This window comes from Danio aesculapii, chromosome 20 (assembly GCF_903798145.1).
Source record: "Danio aesculapii chromosome 20, fDanAes4.1, whole genome shotgun sequence".
In the NCBI taxonomy this organism is placed as follows: Eukaryota; Metazoa; Chordata; class Actinopteri; order Cypriniformes; family Danionidae; genus Danio; species Danio aesculapii.
The window spans coordinates 21,572,897-21,596,468 of NC_079454.1; the positions used below are offsets into that span (position 1 = coordinate 21,572,897).

A 23,572-nucleotide genomic window follows, 5' to 3' on the forward strand; every position below is an offset into this window, starting at 1 on the left:
TACTGTGATATTTTTATCCAAGGTTATCTTATCACCAGAATCTTATATCTCATGCCTATTCCAATCTATTCCAATTCAAATCTATTTCTGAATAAAAATAAATCCATATGTTAAGGCACTGTTTTTTCCGTTCTCTTTATAAGTATCCAATTTATAATTTTTTTTAATTATTTTTTTTACAGCAGTGCCATAAATTGTTACATATAGTGTTTTTGGTTTCCAACAATTCTTCAAAAATAAGTTAGTTTTTTTCATGACATGAAGAACAATTCAAAAACTGAAAGAACATTTTCCATCTTCCAACTTTTTGTTGAATGGAAATGTCGCAGGCATATTTAGGGTTCTTCACGGAAGCATAAATGCCAAAAAAGAACTTTTACACTTATTAGAAATAAAGGCTCCTGAATAGGGTTTTCAAAGAGATGTAATAAAAATAAATTTGGGTTCCTTATAAGCTTTCAGTGAACAGTTCCATTTGTTATGAACCATAAACATCATTACAATAATCTACGGAATCACTTTCCACAATCTTTTGTGAAATGAAAAGGTACCATTAATGCTAAAGGTTCTTCAAAGAACCATCAATGCCCTTCATTTACCTTTACTGGTAGCATGCATGAGCCTATACTGAATGTACAGCATTTAGAATGCTGTTAACACAGCAGAAATACAAGATGGTTTCTGTCATCAGGAAAGCCACATAGCAATTCAGACTTCTAAACAGGCAAATTGCAGGACATTTGCTATCAGAGGTCCCACCCGGGGTGCCACAATAGAGCCATTCAAACACCAACACCCCCCCACCCTCAAAGGTCAACTTGTTTTCACTGCTTTTGAATTTCCGAATCACCTTGGTGACCATTTTCCCCTCACCTCCATCAGTGGCTTGCCAGTGTCATCTCTTCCCTTTGTCTCCTGCCTCAGCGGGTACATGATGGGTCACGCACTGCAAAAAGAAACAGATGGAAGGGTGGCAAATATGTGGGAGTCCAATATAAGAAATCATTTGGAAAAAGTACAGTAAAGTGTACAGATACTGTATATGCTGGCCTCCTTTACCCTTAACTGAATAATCATTTAATTAAGAAGCTATCATTTGTACATTTCTGTGAGGAGATGATATAATTAACAAGGTTGCAAATATCTCTATTTAGACAAGTGTAGTTGAAAATGTCAGGGGTCATGATTTTGAAAGCAATAAGTCTGCGAAAAGGAAGACCTTTGTGTATACAGATTGAGAAATGTATAACCAATTTGGTTTTCTTCCGATTGAAATAGTCCCTTCTTTTGACAGTGCCTTGGTGTTCACATGAAGAAAAACACATGTGACCCACTGGTAATAACTTGGAACCTTATAATACTGAATGTACAAATTGATTTAATGGTTTAATCAATTTCATTTTACAGGTAGGTTTCAGGAACCAAAGAAAAGATGCTGACAATATTTTAGTAATTCTCAGTAGATGGTGCCATTTGTGCCCAGATTTACTTTTGTATATAGAGCCTACTTTAATTTAAAAAGGTTAGCCGCTACTGAACATTAACTTAGATTTCACCACCACAAAAGACAAAAATAAAAGGTCAAAATTTGTTTAGATTTTTTATTTTGAGGTGAAAAGTGAACTAATTAAGGCTTTTAACTAAAAAAATAAATAAACTGCCAGACAAAACCAACATAATTTACATTTAATATGATTTGCTATGATGTGCTTTAAATAGAGCATTAGATTCTAATAGTATTGGATTTGACAAGGAAAACACAAGTGTAATGATGCTAAAACATTATTAGAATGATAAAAAAACTTGTTTATTTTCAATTTTAATAGTGCTTACAATTTAATTACAATTTTAACTGCATAATGAGATATAATAAGACACAAATTCATAAAAAGTAATATGTTATTTCTAAAAGGCAAAAAAGACATACATAAGGTGAACTTCTAATTTAATAATCTACAACTAATTAGAATATAAAGATGATAAATACAGTTTGGGTGGCACAGTGAATCAGTGGTTAGCACTGGTCATCTCACAGCAAGAAGGTCGCTGGTTTGAGTCTCAGCTGGGTCAGTTGGCATTTCTGTGTGACGTTTGCATGCTCTCTCCATGTTTGTGTGGGTTTCTTCTGGGAGCTCCAGTTTCCCCCCCAGTAAAGACATGAGCTATAGGTGAATTGAATAAACTAAATTGGCCATAGTGTATGTGTGAGTGTGTTAAATTGAGTGTGTACAGGTTTTTTCCAATACTGGTTTGAAGCTAGAAGGGCATCCGCTGTGTGAAACATATGCTGGATAAGTTGGCAGTTCATTCCACTGTGGCGACCCCTGATAAATAAAGGGACTAAGCTGAAGGAAAATTAATGAATGAATAATACAGTTTGTCACTGAGGATGGTTGTGGGGAAAACACAGGTGAACAGAACACAACATAGGAGATAAGTGCAAAGAGTTAAGGAGTCCAAAAACAAACAATAATCCAAACATGTAGGAGCAAGAACACAAACCAGGAGACAAATCACATCCAACTTAAGAGCACAGGCTTTACAATGAAGACATACAATATACCAGACAAAGTACTGAAGAAAACACAGGGCATAAATACACATACTAACTTACAGACAGGGGGATTCATATGAACAAAAAATGTGGAAACATCAGAAAAGGGTCACAGCAAAGTAACTATTGGACAGAACTAGTAGGGCCACAGGAGAGTCATTACTGGACAGAACCAACCAGTTACTACTGGATAAAACCAGGGGGGTGCAGGACAGTTACTACTGAACAGAACTATGGGGTCACAGGAGAGTCACTACTGAACAGAACCAGCAGGGGTGCAGGACAGTCCCCACTGACCAGAACTGGTAGGGCCAGGAGGTCACTACTGGACAGAACCAGTGGAGCCACAGGAGAGTCACTACTGGACACAATTAGCGGGGGAGCAGGAGAGTCACTACTAGACAGAACCAGTGGGGCCACAGGATAGTCACTACAGGACAGGACCAGTGGGGGCCACAGAAGTGTCACTACTGGATAGAACCAGTGTGGGTGCAGGAGAGTCACTACTGGACAGAACTAGTGGAACTGCAGGACAGCCACTACTGGATGGAACCAGTGATGGTGCAGGACAGTCACTATTGGACAGAGCTAGTGGAGCCACAAGAGAGTCACTACTGGATAGAACCAGTGAGGGTTCAGGACAGTCACTATTGGACAGAGCTAGTGGAGCCACAAGAGAGTCACTACTGGATAGAACCAGTGAGGGTTCAGGACAGTCACTACTGGACAGAGCTAGTGGGACCACGGGAGAGCCACTACTGGACAGAACAAGTGAGGGTGCAGGACAGTCACTACTGGACAGAGCTAGTGGAGCCACAAGAGAGTCACTACTGGACAGAAGCAGCATGATTGCAGGACGGTCATTACTGGACAGAACTTTTGGAGCCACAGGAGAGTCACTACTGGGCACATTCAGTGGGGGAGCAGGAGAGTCACTACTAGACAGAACCAGTGGGGCGTTTTAACCGTCTAATGCTTAATTGATGTTTTAGACATGTAAATACACACAAATACTCGTAAAACAATACATTTAGAGTTTGTAGAACACACAAGGAAGTCTAACAATACATTCAAATATAATTTGCCAATGTGTTTTATTCATATCAGATACACATAGTGAAAGCAATTATCTATTCTTCTCTAAGTCCACCAGCCACTTACTTGCATGTATTTTGAGAGTAACTTATGAATTAATGTGCTGAATCCTGCGTGTTCTACTTTTATGAATGAGGTAAACATGGCGACGTCTATCTTACGGTATACTGTAGATCACGATCACTTACACATGATGAGCAAGCGTGTGAATATGTTGAATTAAAACGAAAAAAAAATAAATAAATAAAAGGGATGCATCTGTCATACAGCGCTATTATGGCTGCGGTGTGTCACAGGACAAACATGACGCATCGCCATGGAAACATTAAGGGTGAATGTTCTAAAATATTGGTCGCCTAAAAAACTGACTCCTGGTTCCAGAATATTTTAAACCCACCAGCAAAAGGGTTGATAACAGTAGTAAAGCATCGGTGGTATAGTTACTTTGCAAGACTAAAGATACGTTTATACTCACTCGCCTTTTTTGATCATTCATTTTTCCATCTGTAGTCATGTATACCTACGCTGCAAAACAGCTTTTCTTTCTTAGTCATATTGTCTCATTTCCAGTCCAAATATGTAAAAAATCTTAAATCAAGAACAAACGAGTAAAATGGAATAGGAAAAATAAGTGACGCTTAAAACTTCTGTTTGAGATTATATCTCATTAAGATTATTTTTCTTACCGCATAAGCAAATCATTTTACTTGTTTTAAGCAAACAATCACTTAATTTTTAGGTGTTTTTTTTTCAGGAATCAAAACATAATTTCTTATGCTACTTCATGTGTCTAGTATGTATCTTGATTTAAGATTTTCTTTAAATATTTGGATTGAAAACAGGACAAAACTACTTGGTTAGTTTTTTATTTTAATATTTTATTATTATAACAGCTCAGAGATGACCTTTTTTGAAAAAAAAAAAAAGGGTTGGAAATGAATGCTTTTCTTTTTTTTTTAATCCGATTCATTGATTAATCGAAGAAATAATCGACAGATTAATCCATTTTTAAAATAATCGTTAGTTGCAGCCCTATTATTGTTGCCATGTTTGTGAAGCACTTTGGTCAACATTCATGTTGTGTTAAGGTGCTATATAAATAAAGTTGACCTTGCATCAATAAGTGTCATCATCTATGCATAATTTAAATCTAATAATATGTTTTATAGTGGATAAATGTCATAAAAAATTTGTGAAAAAAAAACAGCAGTCCTAAAAACTTGAAAAATGGTCCCCCCGATAAACAATGTTGTATATAGTTGGAGGACAGAGAGAAGATAGCCCATCTCAGTGGGCCATCAAATGACATGCTGTTTGACAGAGAACAATATTACTCAAAAATAAGGTGATATGGTCAACAGTCTTCAATAGTGATCCATTGAAAAGGAGTGAACAAAAACGCAAATCAAACGGCATGCACAAATTTCAACATAAGTCCAAAATTCTGTTACAGAGGATGAGCGGGAAACACAAGGTAGCATGACGTAGGAGATAAGTGCAAAGATTTAATAAGTCCAAAGACAAACAATAATCCAAACACGTAGGAGCAAGAATACAAACCAGGGGCCAAATCACATCCAACTTAAGTACACACACAGACTAGGATACACGTGGGAGATTACAATGAAGACTTACAATACCAGACAATGGAAAACACAGGACTTAAACACACAGACTAATGAACTTACAGATCATTGATTCAAACGAACAGTAACAAAGAAACAACAAAACAGACAGAAAACATGGAAAATACGTCCAAAACCGTGATACAGTTATGCAAGTTGGATGATATAATAATAGTAAAATTCTAATATTTGTTATTAATTTATATTTTTCCCTTCAGTAGTGTTTGCTGCAGCCATTCTTGCAACAATATGGCATACGGTTTATAAAATTTACAATACTTAATAAAGATTATTAATAAAATAAAATGATTTTTTTTTTACAAAATTATTCCACAAGAACAAAACTGGGATTGTAGCCTATCTGCAACTGTACATTAAACATTCTGAAATAATGAGCCTGAGTTTGAGCATGACTGTGCTTTCCAACACAACATGGAGGTGAGTTTCCAGGCAGGCAGCAATTTAGTTTGAGGCCTTCACGTCAGCTTTCATTTTTAAATGATATGACAAAGAGCAGGGACTCATCATCCAACGCAAACTCAAGACAGGAAGGCCCAGTCACAGATGCCCTTTTAGCATAGCAATAGTAGTTTGCAAAAAAAAGGGTCACAATGACTGGCTGTCCTCCCAGAGCTCCTTGATGTGTCTCTCGGCTGCAGAGACTCTAAGCTGACACCAATTAAAGAGATTACATCTCAGTTTACAAGTAAAGCTGAAGTCCTCCATGTTGGTGATCTTATCTGACAAGGTTACCAGATGCCAGGCAGAGAGGGCATGACCTTCAAGGCTTTCAAGTGGCCTCTTAAGAGTGTCTTCACCACTCAAAACGTCAGTACCCACAGGCCAGTGTCTGAATTACATCCCAGACAAAGAAATTTTTGCATGTGTGAATGTTGCTCGTAGTGGTACAGATTTCTTTTCTGTCACATGCGACCAGTGTCAAAGCGAGTTCAGGATTGGTGGTGGTGGTGGTAAATAACAATCACTAGAAATCAACAAGAACAAGGCAAATAAAGTGCCCTTGGGGAAGCATTCAAATTCTTTAATTTAAAAGACACTCCAACACATTAAAACAGACAATGTGCTTTTTTCACAGCAGAGCAATATTGTTGTCAGTCCTGGAGTCATTAATTTGTTTACGAACATATCGCTTATTTAAAGGAGAGACATTTTCAGGTCATTTTCACACCTGGCTCATTTGGAATGTTGGTTTCAGGCATTTTCTCATTTAGTTAGGTTCAATTTGGTAGCACAGCAAGCACATTTGGATCTGCACAAAACGGAGATCGTCTGAACAAGGTTGTTTTGGCTGTTTTTTTTTTTGGCCAATACAAACATTTTGGCCAGTACCTACAACTTTTCATATTTGGAAGCTGATAACCAAATTATAAGCAGATAAATATAAATCTTAATCAGGGCTCGACAATAAGGAATGCCAGATGGCCTGGGGCCAGCATGAGAGATGCTCGGGATAGTACACATAATCATTACTGGCCCGATCAGGCCAGTGCTGCCTTGTCACTAAAGTTTAATTTGGCTGTGACTGTTTGTCAATTGCGTGCAAATACAGTCTTGGGGTGCTTTCACACCTAGACGTCCTGTCTCGTTTGGCCAGTTAGCGCGGTTCACTTGGCATATGTGAATCCTGCAATCGTGGGGATACGGGATCTTTATCAAATCAATCGGTCCGAGATCTCAGATCAATTGAAAAGAACTCTGGAGTGGATCGATTGTAGTGAGAAAGCAAGACAATCCAACGAATTATCGAACCAGGCTATGTCACAGTGTATTATTGTTGTGTAATAGCCACATACTGTATAAGGCTATATGAAGAGACAATTATGAGTAGGGCGGGATGTCATTCCTACCGGCAAATGTGTGTTTCATGCCAATACGAAAGTGAAAGCATGCTGAAATATTACAGAGTGTTGTTTATCCGTTAGGAACAATGATAGAAATTACATAGAAATTCGTATTTTAATTTTATAATATTTTGTTTTGGGCCTATTGTGTTGTTCATTTCTGCACTGACATCTCGAAAAAATATCAACATTGATCTGCTTCATGATCTGACTGCAATCTCGCTTCATCTGTTATTTCTCTCTATAATTTAAACCTTTAATGCATAATTCTCGCCAACGTTTTTTTTATAGATAATTAAAAGTGAATGTACACAAAATATGTGTATATTTAAATATTTAAAATATGTGGCTAGGACATGGTTATTAAGCTTTTTTTGGCAGGGCAAGTGAAAATTTTGGCAGGGCAAGTAAAAATCTGAACCACTGGCCCAAACGGGCCATTAGAAATAATGAGGAAAAGCATTTTCTGGGCCTGATTACAAAAATGCAAACAAATGCAATAAACAACTGATTTTATATTAAAATCTTAACTACAGACAACAAGGTAACTAGAAAACATTGAGATCTGCTACCATGGTTGGTATCAATCAAAACCATAAGCACACATTTTGCACCTGCCTACTTTTTTAACTCCATGAGCTGGACACTGGACAGCATAAACTCTTAAGATGGCTTTAATAGGGCTCTCTATGAAGCAGTCATCCAAACATAAACAATACACAATGCCTGTTGAATACGGTTTAGTTAAAATTCTTTGTACTTTTGCAGTCTACAAAATATTATGTATATTCCCAATAAACATACTTAATAATATTAAATAATAATAATATTAATGTCTCTTTATTGGCATCAATGGTTCCATGAAGGACCTTTGACACCCATAGAATCATTTCATTCTGTGAAAGGGTCTTTAAAGTAAAAAAGATCTTTAGATCATTAAAATGTTCTTCAGTCTTCTTCTAATTGTCTTTGACTGAAATGTTCTTCAGAGAATCAAAATGGTTCATATGGCATCACTGTGAATGTCTTCTGTCGGAACCTTTTCATATAGTAAATAATACGGTTGTCAATCTCTAACCCTGGCAATGAGAAAAAGTTTTCTGTAAGAAAATGTTATTTTTCAAGTTATCAAAAGCTTTTTTTTCTGTAAAAAATGAACTATTCACATTGACACACGTGTGTGTCACCTTCCTATACAAGTGTTATGAAGAGCTCTTGATTGGTTAACATTAATCTCGGCTAGTGAACTCCTTCAGAGTGATTCTTCCCCTCTCTGTGGCCTCGTTTCACTCCACTTGACAGACTTTTGAGGGACCAGCTTTTGTAGGAAGTGTCTAGGTGACATGATCAGCTTCAAAGCCTTCTGATAAGCATGTTGTCCAACACTGTGTCATTTTAACTCTAATATTTCATCATTTTCTTTTATAAAGAATAAACAAGAACATTTTTCTGTGTCTTTATTTGTAAATGTAAATGTAATTCATCTCCAAAAAGAATAATAACTATAATAATAATAATTTATTATTATTATTATTGTTGTTGTTGTTGTTGTTGTTGTTGTTGTTGTTATAACTAAATAAATAATTAAATAACCAAAGCAAAACTTCTAAAAATGAACATCATGTTTTGAAAACAAATACGGCATACATGGAGCGATTCAAATATTTAAATACTTGCCACGAATGACGAAGTTAAATGTGGCAAGTAGCCCCAATCTCCCATACTTCAAGCAAAATAAAAAAAATATGTGCACATTCACACACAGCATTAACACCTGTCTGCACAAGGTTAAAGTGAGAATCCATACGAGAAATTATTGCTGTGAACCTACTGCCAGATTTGAAGCAATTTTTTTGTCATTGTAAGCTTAATAATTCAGCTCGTGAAGGTTTTTTTGTCCGTTTTTATTTTCTATGTTTTAATTTACACCCGTCTTTTTTATTACAGATGCCATTCATATAAAGGTCCAAGTGTCTCTCTGTATTTTGAAGTATTTCATAGTTCTGTCATTCTCAGTCACACGGATGTCACTAAAAGCCACGGAAGAGACTAATAACAGTTTTTATAGCGAGGGCTTTGTCAGAGAGATGTCACCCAGCTTTTTCATGATTTAAAAAAAGGGAGGTCAGGAAGTTCCTAAAATCAGGAACCGCGGGTGAACAAAACGGTCAATGAAAGCCTGACGCTTTATCTGGAGAGGCAGAGAAGACTTCCACTCTGTATTGTTCTACAGGAGGATTCAGAGGATGCTGTTGATTTGTTTGTCTGTTTGAGGCAGCTCAGCTCTTTGTCTGTCTTCCTGCCCTTCAATAAAGAGTAAACTGACCAGCTGCAGAAGTCAAGCCCACCCACCAACCCCGTTTTCCCCCAATCATAGAGAGTGAAGAGCACCGGAATCATCCCGATGCCCAGCACACATGAGAAGCAGGTGCAGACGAGGTTTGCTTGTGTGTGTGCGTGTGTGTGTGTGTGTGTGCAGGTGCAGAGGAACTCGTGTGAAGCGGTTTGCTTTCACAGTAGCCTGGGTGACATGATGTCTTTATATGAAATAGGTTAAGGGTTACCTATTCTGTAAAAGCTGCATTTGAGCAGGAAAAAAAATGATTAGGTGTAATTTTTCAAAGAAATTGGATTGCAAAACTGGCTTAAATGCAACTGGCGTAAATAAATGTGCATTTTCAATCAGCCATCATTTCTTTTCCAATTGCAAATTGACATATGACGACTGCAGTACAGGCCTTTCGCCAAACTCAAAATAAGCAACCAACAGTCATTGTGCATTAAAAAGACTCAGTAAATTCATTCCAATGGTTGAGAATGAAATCGAGGTCAAGACGAAACCATTTCACTTTGAAACGATGACATGAAAATTCAAATATAATATTAGAACTGTTAATGTCACTAATCTTAAAGCTCACAGTGAGCTGCAGCACTAATTGCTCTTGAAAGATTGATGATATTGAACATACTAAGACGTCACATTGTATAATTTGCTACTTGTAAAAACAGTAATGTTCGGTTTATTGTTTCTAATGCTTGTTTCAAGACTAATTAAAAAGACTGCATTCATTTACATTTCAGATCACATTAAAAGTATCTGATTAAGCTGTATTTATGAATGAGCACAATATGTATAAAATAAAAGGACACGCATTTACTGAAGAGTTCGGCAGCGTTTAATAAACTGAAAAGATTTTTTTTCTTCAACAGCTAATGCATTTGGGCATATAAGTCAATGTGAGGAAACAAGTGCATACATTTGAAAGTCTTTGCATGGAGTCTAGCAAGAATCTATTAAATAAGATCATGCTAATTTTGTTCATTTGTACATCCAAGGTCACCAAGAGTGTTAGAATCACAGCTGTCTCTTCTAGCATATGGTGCAGGGAAAAAAAAAAAAACAAACAAAAAAAAGAAAACATCGCTGACCTTGCTGCACCAATGTGAAAGGAATCACAGCGCATTAATGTGGTTACTTTTTAATCACCTATTAAAAGGGACAGGGAAATTGTTCATATATTACTTTTTTAAATTATCTCATTAAGGCTTTCGGCGACCTTTGCCAAAATAGCGGCGCTTTTCCACAAATACGCCAAGAGACTGTCCAATCAGCCAGTCACTTTAACTCCCATTGTGGATTTAAATGGAACATTCACCATGGCTTTGCTTCCAAACACTATTTTTTTTTAGAATAACACTGAATAGGAACACACACTTGCACAGCTGTGTCCTGGTCTGTTAGTGTATACAGTATGTATGCGTGTGTGTGTGTGTGTTTGTGTGTGTCAGCGGGTTAGTACGTGTCTGTACAAAGGATCTAGTAAATTGTCCAACCCTACACAACAAGAAAAGCCTCTATTTCACTTCTTTCTTTCTTTTTGCTAACATTTGTAAACAGAAAAATACAGCACCTCACATGAGGATGTGTCTTTGGCACATACTGTAGCCCAACCTTGAAAATGCAGACAATAGAAACAGGTACAGAAAACAAGAAAAAGAAATCACACCTGCTATCCCTGCTATTATGTTGACTTAGGCATTCCTTGAAGAAAAACATAGCTAAAATGTATAGATAATATTATTGTTCTGCGATAATGAAGATTGCAGGGTTGCCTTTGTGTCATTTAAAGCTGCTGCTCCTTATCCGTTCATGTTTTATATATATATATCACTAGTGGTCACAAATTCCCTTGTAACTAAGAAAAGAAAAATAAAAGCTATGAAAATAGCGGACTTGAAACCAAAGTCTAGGGCCTTGAGAAAAAAAGGTATCTCTGTTGAACCTAAACTCTCAATACAACCAAGGAACAAAGACTCTGTACTTATAGCACATACATATATGAAGGTTAAAGGGGAAAATAATCTTTCAAAAAAACAAAGGCCAATGGAATGACAGGGACAAATCTAATTGTTGACACGAATTGAGTGCAAAATAAAAGAGTAAAAGGCAGATTCCAGAAAATCAATAGCATATCATACATAAAGAAAAGACGGCATGAAATGAAGTCACATTTTGATAAGGACAGCATTCAAACTCAGCTAAAAGAATCCAGCTGGCTCAATTCAAGGACAATGTACATTTATCAAGCATTTGTTGGTGATTGTTTGTTTAAAAAAAAAAAAAGCAACAACATTTACCCCAATCTTTTGTCATTACTAACAAAATGAGCACGACGTGGGATGTACACTTTTTCAGATAAGGGATAATGCAGAGGTTATTTAGGGAAAATGACTTGCATGATAATTGATTTATTCTGCTTATTAACTTTGAATGAATGCTGAAAAAAATTGAGTTGAAAGTTATGAAAGAAAAGAAAATTGCCCATAGCTATTAACAAAACAGTTGGCATACCAGCAAGAACACAGCAACTTTAATACATTAAATCTATGCTCCTCTTAGCTTTTTATAACCCACTTGATAAGACACAAGATAGTGGCAACTGCACTTGATTCGAAAGAGCAACCTTGGAGTGCGATACGTAAGATGGTGATAGTTACGTTTGTATTAAGTGCGATATAAATAACATTAGTGTCCTTTTCTTAAAATTCAGATGGATGAACAAAAATACTGTTGTGAAAAAATTAATTAAATAATTTGAGTTAATATTTTTTTTAAACATCTGAATAAATGAATGATTCAATGCCTTAGGTGCAGTTTACACAAATCTAGTGCATTTTTGTTTTAAAATAGGCTTCAAGAATGAAAATGATCCTCTTCCAGACTAGTATTGTTAATGTATTTTAGAAAAACAATCCCCAAAGAGCCTAAAACAAATGATAAGAGACCAATCACACTCACTGCACATGCGCATATGTTGTAGCAATTAGGCAAGGGCCGGTATAAGTTTCTGACTGGATAAAAATTTCTCGGTTTCACAGTATTGCGATTACTGCTCTAAAATATATTCTTTTTAAATGTCTGGGTAAAAAACCCAATGGTTTCCCCCATTGAACACAATATATTTTATTTTAGGAAACATTTTTATTACTTTGAAATAATAAACATGTCAGGCTAAATAATTCAAATAAGTGATATCTGCTGTCTTCATTAGCTTCAATAGCACTGATTTCTTTACAACACATAAAAAACACTTTAAAAAAAAAAACTTACGTTTACCTTAGGAACGGTATGACCGAAAATTTTAGCGATTTAAAACCTTGAATTTTCCAAACCACTGTAAACCTTGAAACTGGATATTGTCCCATGCCTAGCCGCAATAGGTATACTTGCGCTCTTCTTCTTGTGTAATGGTCATATGAAAGGGGCTTGATGAATCAGAGAACAGAAGGGAAGAGAGCAATTGTGGATAGTCGTTGTTTTCAAAAGTCTACATTTCAGTCTCTCTACACTGAAACGGAACACTAGCATTTCCAAACTAAAAAATGGTCTTTAGCATTTTCAAAATGCTGTTTTCGTTGGCTCACTCGTGTGGACTTCACTTGATTAATTAATGATGGATCAGTTTTTCATACCATCTACACGCATATTAATATAACTGACACAATATTTATCTGAAGCATAAAGTTACTGGTGCAGGTCATTTTAAATATTTTACTGAACTATACTGTCTAAATGTTCTAAATGATTCAGTTCTAAAGTTATCAGTATAGTTTGTCAATTAAAACACTAATGTAATAATAAACCTGTAGCTTTTAAGGGGAGAGTTCACCCAAATTCATTCATTCATTTTCTTTTTCGGCTTAGTCCCTTTATTAATCTGGGGTTGCCACAGCAGAATGAACCGCCAACTTATCCAGCATATGTTTTCCGCAGCGGATGCCCTTCCAGCTGCAACCCAACACTGGGAAACACCCATACATACTCAATCACACACATACACTACGGCCAATTTTAGCTTACCCAGCACATTTCTTTGGACTTGTGAGAGAAACCAGAGCACCCGAATTAAAGCCACGCGAACACGGGGAGAACATGCAAACTCCACACAGAAATATTAACTGACCCAGCCAAGGCTCAAACCAGCGACCTTCTTGCTGTGAGGCGATCGTGCTACCCTCCCAAGTTCACCCAAATATTTAAATGTAAAAAATTGTAAGATTTACTAAAGAATGTTGGGGAAAAAAACTCATTGACTTTCATTTAGTATGCTATGTTCTAACTATGGAGGCGCTGTTTCAACATTTTTCAGAATATCTTGTTTTGTATTTAATGGAAGAAAGAAAATAATAAAACCATTTGAGTTTGAGTAAATGGTGAGGAAATTCTCGTTTTTTGCTGAACTAGTCCAGAGCTGTAGGAGTTTGTAAAGTAAATGTATATTAATCACTATTAATGGTATAAAACTGTTGTTTGAGTAAATGCTGTGGTCACTTAAGCTAATGCATGGATTCAAATGTGTAATGTTTCTCACAACATACTTTGTTCATATGAATACAAAGAGGTCAGTTCAATCCCAAGAAGATGCAAAAGAACTCTAGTTAGTTATTCGGACAGAACTGAATTCTCCTAATCATGTATTCTTGCATGTGAATGTTTTAAACTTTTGCTGCTAAGCAGAAGATGGTTAAAACTATCAACTTTTATCCCATAACTTGTTATAATTTTACCTTTTTTATAACATAAATAATAATGCTGTGCAAGTGAAAAGTAAAAAGCCTGAAGCTGTTTCATGACTATGCTTGTCAGAGTTTTAAAAGATACAGACAAATCAAACTAAGAAAATTCGTATTCAAGAATAAGAATAAGTGGGTATTTAAACCAGGACCATTTAACAATTAATCATGCAGCACTATTAAGTCCCATGAACTACATTCAAATTACTTTGCAAATATGGGTAAATTTACAGTTTTGCGTGAACAATCCATTTTATACAGTAGTGGTACTAGGGGCATTAATGTGCATTGCACTTTGAGGAAGAAGGAGAGAATTTAAAAAATCCTTTTCAACTGAGTTTTTGGGGTGAATTCTATTGAAAATAATGCAAATGGCAGAATATATTTGGATGGTAAAAAAGATTAGGCCTGTCACCATAAAGAATTTCTGCTGTGCGATATATTGTCAGAAATTGTTGCGATAAGCCATATTATTGTCATTTTGAGATCATTATATACAACTGATTATACAACACTAAAATAATGCAAATACCCTTAAACACTTTCAAGGGACAAAAAATTTTGATCCTTAAGGTTATTTAGATGTGCTAATCTGATGTTAAAACAGTAAATTCCTTATTATCCTATTAAATGTCCTATTAAGTAAATGCATTAATTCATTTTCTTTTTGGCTTAGTCCCTTTATTAATCCGGGGTCGCCACAGCGGAATGAACCGCCAACTTATCCAGCACATATTTTATGCAGCGGATGCCCTTCCAGCTCCAACCCATCTCTGGGAAACATCCATACACACTCATTCACACTCATACACTACGGACAATTTAGTCTACCCAATATAAACTTTTTTGGGGTTCCCCGACACATTTTCGTATGGTCTGTGCTATTTGCAGTGCATTTCTGTATTTGCATGTGTTGTGAGTATATTCATGCATAATAACTTACAAATGCAATAAAATAAAAGATACAATTGAAATTGTGTTTTAACGTTTCCCAAGTCTAACAGTATTCAAATACACTAGAATGATAAAAATAAAAATAATTCAATAAAAAAAATCTTATACCTAAATGCTTTTAAAATCATTATACAATCACAAAATACAAAAACACATGCAAATGATACATGATACATTTTAATACAAACTCAACATTGCAAATATCCTGCCATGTGACAATTGTGAATGATCACATTGCGATATCAATGCTGAAACTATATATTGTGCAGCCTTAGTTGGGGTAATTTCATAAGGGAGTGCATCTGCATAAATTATTATGAACTACTTAAATTTAAACAAAATGTTTAAAGAGGGGCATACAAATGAGAGAAAAGAGAGAAAAAAAGAGCTTTATATTTGTCTTTTTATGGTTAATAGCAGTTGGAGACAAATATTAAAAAGTCTAATGTAAAATTACACTTGGCAGTCTTCACTATAAAAATCTCATTAAATTAATCTTAAAGGGCACATAGTTTACCTCTTTTTTATGATTTAATATTAATATTATGGTTCTTCTGAGTGTGCCAGTTTAGGTTCAGTTTAAATCACAATTCCGATTTTTTTATTATAATGTGTTAAAAAGTGTCATGTTGATTACATGTAAATTACACATGTAAATTAGTTTCGGCTTCCCGCCAACGTAACAAGGGGCGGGGCCATGAGCTCACCCGCTCTGCGTTTGCAACAGAGTCTGACAGGCAGACAGAGAAGGAGCAGGAGTGAGAGGTTCAGCAATCAGTCGTACATGTACGACTCGGACACAGACCAAGCAGAGAGTACAAAATCATATGTGTCTTTGTACAGTTTTACAGCCAACTGTGTGCTAGTTTCAAATGCCGAGCTTGTACACAGAAACTAATAACCACGCACACTGAATTAACTTTGACTGAGGCACCGGATGCACTGCTCGAAGCCACGACACGGCACACCAGACACTCTCTGTGGCGCGGCAGAAACATGAAGTGTCCCGAATCGTCGCGCCACGCATTTTTGAATTCTAAACATAGGTTTCTGCAGCGGTCCGCGGCGCCCAGCCGTCGACTTGAGTGTACCCTGATAGAAACCTATGTTTAGAATTCTAAAACGCATGCTAGTTAAGATCACAAGGAGCTTCTGGGATCGCGAGAAATGCAAACGACTGAAGTATAAGGTAGACTCAATGAGAAGTATACATGTTTGCAAACCTACCTAAAGATACAACCAATAATTCCGATTAGAGCGATAACGTGGAGAATATTGCTCTTGTGTTGAGCCCAATGAGCCTTGCATCTAAAAATAGAGCTATGGTGTTCCTTTAGTGATATCGCTTCGACTCAATCAATATTGGTGGGCGGGGGGACCGCACTCATACCTAAAGTTGTGGTCGGTTTGAAAACCGCTCCAATTGGTCCACCGTTTTTTATGTTGTTAAATTGAAAAAAAAGCACTGGGTGTGCTTATATCACCCTAATATGACAGTCTATACACCATCCATGCACATATGGCTGTCTAAACAGCTTGAAAAGTCAGTTTTTTTACCATAGGTGCCCTTTAAAGCTACAAATGCTATTGTTTCTTGTGCCTGTATGCTTTAAACTCAAATAATGCGTTTAAAATAAAAAAAAAACGAATGCGAATTATACAGTTTCAAGAGTTCACACTTAGCTCACGATTTATACATAGCTTGTTTGGCGTGCTGTCCCGGGAGAGAGCCCTGAGCTCAAGGGATCCTCAAGCCCAGGGCTCCCTCCTTTCACAGGGAGAGGGGAGATTGAGCTCAGGTCGATCTGAAACTCCCCCGCTGCTGAGGCCAAGGTGAACATCCTGAGAGTAAGACATTACAAAAAAGATTTAGGCTTATTTTCTCTATAATATAGAGCACATTTGGATGGTGGGAGGAAACCGGGGAACCTGGGGGAAACCCACGCGTGCACGGGGAGAACATGCAAACTCCGCACGGAAATACCAGATGGCCCAGTGAAGACCCAACACTATTGGTATTCTTGCTGTGAGGAAACAGTGCTAGTCAATGGGCCACCGTGCCACCCATTCTGGATAAAGATGGAAGAGGAGAAGGAGGGTTTCTTCCAGATGAAGATAGTTGTAGAGAGGAAATGAGGATATATATAGTGACTTGGGATCCTTTGATTAGGGGATCATGATTAGCTAATTTGGACCAGCTGGGTCAGTCATGAGCACATGCTCCTCTCGAAATTAGTTTAAAATTAAACTTCATTAAATCCACAATGTTTAAATTTTGCCATTACTCTACAACTCCTGGTCAACAATAGCACATACTTGACATTGAAGATCTTGCAATGTGACTATGATGACAGGCCTAAAAGAGATGAGCATAATATTGAGTTTATTTAGATTCAGAAGAAGAGATTTTATGGATTTTTCATGTGATTTTTTTTTCTGTGAACTATCTGCTGAGATTGCTTTTAATTTTTTAGTTTAGAGATCTCTCAGTTAAGTGAGTGTACATGTACATTTTAGTGTTCAAAATACAGTACTTTACTGACCTTGACATACAGTCACAAGGCTCTGCAGAAGTGCTCTCCATGAAATGTTTTCCTGTTTTATGTTTACAGCATGTTTCTGTGCATTGATTGCTCAACATGACCTTTCAAAAGCTTTTTCTATTTTAATATTTATAATATTTCAGCTAAATTGCTTCACTGCTTTTTCCCCCAAATATGATATAATAAATGAAAACACCAATATAATTAACCAGTTTTTTAACCAGTTTTTCTTCTTAAGAATGTTAAACCTTCTAATTAGGCTACTTTCTTAATTATGCTACCAAAACAGCTAACATTTTCACCTACTTCTTTTCACCTACTTCTAATAGCAAGCTTCATTAAAATTCAGTATTTAAAACATGCTCATCACATAAAAGATGTATTCAAATATTTTAACATATTTTTGTGGACTGAGAAAAAAATGACATGATCAAATCTATTCGACATGACAAATCTATTTGTAAAAGTCTTGAGCTCTTTCAGACCATGTTATGTGCACCAGGTATGATGCTCAGCAGGACCTGCAGCTAAATGCATTATTTGTTGCTCAACTCCAGCTCATCAGCGTGCTCAATAAGGCAGCTTTTAACCCTTCGGTGCCCTGTCACTCACAGCCCGGCTCAAGCTGGCCCAAGCGGGCAGAGCAGACAATGCCAGTCCAACTCCAGATGGACCGCAGCTGTGGTTCAGTGGAGCGTGGTCAAACTGCCTTCGTCAGCTGCCTGCATTGCAGCTCTGCCGCATGTTACGCAAGCCGCTCACTCTCTCTCTCTGTCTATCTCATGCATGAGGAGGGCTCTTAATGGCACCCCTGTGACTCGGGGGGAAACATGTAGCAAGCTCTTTTACCCAGCTAGCACTGTAGCAGACGTCTCCGTTACCATCAGATAGCAAGAGGCCGTAAGCTGGAAAGCACTTGACACACTGTGTCTGTTCTCCACCGGTTCAATGAGAGAAAGTCACAGATCTCAGGAACATTTCATCAAATGTGTTCAAAAGAAAACCAGAACGAGACGAGGAATTGTGGAAACAATGTGCTCGACTTCATTCAGCCACGTGTAACAGAGGCCATCATCCGGAACAATAGCCGTTGCTAGCCTACAGTCAAACAATAACTAGAAAAAAAGCATGAGCGGAGGACGCTGAAGTGAAATGTAAACGATCAGAGCACAGAGTACAAGAAACGCAGCCTATGTTTCTGCTGTGCTAAATGAGGTCAACTGACATCAGATATGAACTGGGCAATTTAAACAATCTGGGTGAACCCGCAGGCTGAAATGTGGCAGTTGCATAGAAAAAGCTTGTAAAAGAAAAACATTAGCAGAACCCCGCCAGCTACGGTTTACTCCATGTGGATAATATACATGTTTTGCACAGCGTGCACTGCGAGTGACCGCTGCGTTTGGGTGCAATCATAAAATTTTCATTGTCGACCTTGAGTTTGACATTGATAGCATTTGGCTTGGAGGCGGGGTGATAGCTGACTGTCAATCAATAGCTATTAGGCTCACGAATGCATCTATACGTTAGCAAAAGACATTATAAGTGACGCACATACACGTATGCCTTCATCCAGTCCACCATTAAAATGATACGATGTATCCCAAGACTGGAAGTAAACTGCAGGAGAGCGGGCTGACATCAGATCCCTGGGCCTCGGGGTGGAGCAGGCTAACTGCTGCATGGCCGCGTTAGTCACACTTAATGGCCTCAGTGAGATAAACAGAGCATGATGATGACATGGGCTAAATAACACATGCAGCCCCAGCAAGGCCAGTGCTCTGCTGATATGGCTGGTTTTAGAGGATCACCCCACCTAACTTTCACTTTACCAAGCAGAGGTGCTGCCCTGGCACATAGTTTGTTGATGTGAGTCATTTAATTTACGGAGGAAATTTACGGAGTTTGTACATAGATACAAATATACAACAACATCACAAAAAAGTCAATACAAAGTCAATGCTACAAATCTATGCAAAATGAGAAAATAACTGCACTGTAATTCCAGCTTGATCTCACGAGAAAACGTAAGTATTTTACATTTTGTCAGTTTAGTGGCTAATTCGTATGAATTTGTGAAAGGTCAAACGTACGAAATTGTACGATTTTAAAAAGGAGGCGTGACACCTAACCCCGCCCCTAAACCCAACCATCATGGAGCAAATCGTACTAAATTGTACGAATTAGATCGTACGAATTAGCCACTAAATCAGAAAGTTACGAATTGCCATGAGATTGTGTTGCTAATTCTGTAGATTTATGTAAAGATGCTTAAAGGAAAAGTTTACAAATTAAGACATTTCGAAGAAAGCTGAAAACCTGCAGAAAAGCAAATACTATAAAAATCAATGATTAGAGCTTTACAACTTTCTTCAAAATACCTTCTTTTGTATTCAACTGAAGAAAGAGAATCAAACAGGTTTAAAACAAGCAAAAGAATAGGCAAATGACAGATACAGATGCTTACCTTTCTTTACTCCAAGGCCTCCGAGAAGATCTCTGAGCCTCTTCTTTTTAAACTAGAAGTGACAATACATTCAACTCAATAATTAAGTTAATGTTGTTATGAATTAGAAACTTCTGGCGTTACAGTCTGATAAGGTTAGCACTGTGGCCACTAAAACATCATTTTACACTTGTCAGACGTGTTTCGGGGTGTTTAATTTACGTTCACACACATTTTGGTAAGCTGAACAACAACATAAACTGACGCTGCAAACACACTGAACACAAACACAAGGCTAATAAATATTTACGGAAGTGACAAACAGCATTTAGCCAATCTTAAATCCGCTAGTGTTTATAACCGTTTAGCTAATTAGCTAAATATGTAGCCTATTAAAATGTATTTTAAAAATACCTCACGTGTCTCTTTATGGGGAATAGCTACTTAATATGTACTGACAGAAATATCTTACCGGTGCAACAGTAGGAGTTAATCTGTCGGTTTTATTGTCGGTTTTGAGTGACCCAAGAGAACACGCGAACGTCGTGATGTTTGGTGGATAGGTTTTAACCCTCTATGGTTTTAACAGGTTTTAACGTTTGGTGAAAAAACATGGCGCCTCCATGGCGCCTCTATCGAAGACAATTAATGGTTCAATAATGAAATCATATCCGACGAAATTTTAATCTACATTATTTTATTTTATTGATATGACAAAAAACAAATAATAAATAAATATCTATATAAAAAATTATCTATGTATAATATGTACAAAATAAAAATATACGTACGTATAATTTGTATATTAAAAATTATGACTATTTGCAGGCTGTCATCAAAGTGTTCGCCAACATAATGTCATAGTGGAAATAAAAACAAAAACATCTAATATCCTGATAATTATTTTTGGAAGTATTACGGATACATAAGTCCTTTTTCCTCTCGCTGTATTTGTTATTTATATCTGTTTAATAATTTTTTTTCTTTTTTGTTTCTCTTTTACTATTTTATGTGTTTATAATATTATTTAACCTGGTCTTTTAAGTCAATATCATTGTTAATATTATTGCCTTTTTTGTGTAAGATTTTGTATGTTTGTTATTAAAGTCAATCAAAAAAGGATCTAATATCAGCAAATTAAAGGAAACATCATTTGCACAAAATATCAAACTTTGTAAAATTAAATTCAGTTTAAAAATTCGGATAAATTGAGAAGGTTAAAAATGTGATAATGAGCATGCATATTTACATTTTTTTCTGTAACTCCGTTCCATTCACACTGCATGAGGCGGTATGGAATTCACTCTGTAATTGAGCTTCTTTGGTGTTGTTCACGGTGGTCGTAATTATTTTAAATGTAACAACATTTTAATAGAGTTAGAATTTCTGATAAATTAATTTATTCATTATTACTGTATTTAGCATATCTGGAATGTTTTATGGTACTAAATAAAATGTATGCAGGTAGTTAAACATTATGTGCACATACCTGTAAAGTTTGGCTTTGTTTTAAAGAAGACATAGCTTATTTATGAAGTTGGAGACTTAAAATTTACTTTAAAAAGATGCACAAACAATACTATTTTCCAATTTGATACATATTCCGCCAAACATCAGCCTAAATGAAAAAATAAAACAAAAATTACTAAAAATAATGTAAAAAAAAAAAAAAAAAAACTTTAAAATTCGAGAATGAAAAAAGATTTACCCTTAAAATCTCTTTTTTGTGTGTGTATTTAAATGACAAGTGCTACTCTAAACTTGCATTTAAAAATTCACTTAAGTTTAGTATGCAGAAGTAAAAAAGTTTTTTTTAAATCTAAATGTTTTTGTAATATTATTAGTAGTGGTAGTAGTATTAGTATTATTATTGGTGTCTTGTTGTTGTTGTTGTTGTTATTATTAGCCTATTATTATTATTACATATTGTTATATAATAATAATAATAATAATAATAACAATAGTACTAATAATAATGATAATAATAATTATATTATTGTTATTATTATTATTGTTGTTGTATTATTATTAATAATTTTATTATTATTATTATTATTGTGTTCTATTTATTATTATTATTATTATTATTTATTATTATTATTATTATTATTATTATTATTATTATTATTATTATTATTATTATTATTATATAGGCTACAGAATTGTCAAAGACCATTTAAGATGGTGGGAAGTTACATTAATGTATAGCCTACAGTAGTTTGGTTATACATATTTAATTATTACAAAAGCCGATTAACCAAGTAAAACATAACGGCGAATAACAAAATATGTCGTGTACTTTTCAGTAGACACATCTTCCAGGTGACTGTCATGCCATGCATCCCCTGGTGAAAATAAAGGCATATGACCCAAAATGCACTGCAGCTAATGAAGGGCCTATGTGGCCTGTATATACGAGCATGCAAGTAGAGTAAACATCAATTATAACGCATTAGCCTCTCTCGCCCACTCTCTTAAACAGCAGTTCAGCGTAATGAGAGTGCTAGCCTTAACTAATCTAATTTGTGTCTCTCCCTCTCAATCCCAAAGTTACCTCTAGGAAAAAAAGCAGTAATGTAATATCTTGATATTTTTATTTTCATCTTTAGTGTGAGTGTGTGTATATATTATGTGAAATTTAAATAAGTCTCAGGTTACAAGTCAGCCATCAAGTGCAATGCTGTATTTGTATTTAAGTTATTGAGGTATTATTGTAGCAGTCTTCAATAGTGTGCTTTTAGGTTAAACAAGGCTGAACATATCTATACAAGTACATAAAACGCCCATATATTGAATCCCTTCAAGCCATGCAATTACTTAAAAGGAAGGGCCATCTCGATACTGAGGGGAAGAAAATAAAGGAGAGAAGGCAAAAGCACGGTTTTGTTCTCAATGGTACTCCAGAGGGAATGGTAAAATAAAACACTTTACATGTCAAGGATAAAGTAAAGTTATTTGGAGTAGTCACGGAAAGAGGCAAAAAGCAATTTAAAACGAGCAAGAGTCGGGGTGAAAGGTGCCAGAGAGAGGATAAGAAAATCTCTGGCGCCCTCTAGCCATAGTTGATGATAGTTTACAATTGTATATACAGCGCTTATATAGTGTTGTTCTGTTTGTACAGTGCTCAGCACATGTAAGTACACACCACACAAATCTTTTTTAAATTCATATTTTTAATAGGGAGCTATACAATATTATATGTGTGCATATACATTAGATTAGTCAGAACTGAAGTTAAATCTGGAGCTTATCTAACAATATAACTTACAATAAGTCCAAAAACTAAGTGCACCCAAATTTATTTGTTATAACAAAAATATTAAATACAAATTTAAAAAAGACGAAAAATCAAGAGAAGCAAAAAAAAAAAAAAATGGGAAAATGTAGGTTGTAATTTTTTTTATTTCATTGTATTATCT

At 35.9% G+C, this 23,572-nt stretch overlaps 1 long non-coding RNA gene across 1 annotated transcript; it reads right to left on the reverse strand.

The window, feature by feature from the left end:
* Nucleotides 1–873: 873 nt before the first annotated feature.
* LOC130247706 (uncharacterized) lies at nt 874–20,700 on the reverse strand. The gene is made up of 3 exons (XR_008839570.1): nt 20,626–20,700; nt 20,175–20,226; nt 874–946 (listed from the first exon to the last, which is right to left on the reverse strand). It is a non-coding gene; the product is annotated as an uncharacterized LOC130247706 (long non-coding RNA).
* Nucleotides 20,701–23,572: the final 2,872 nt, after the last annotated feature.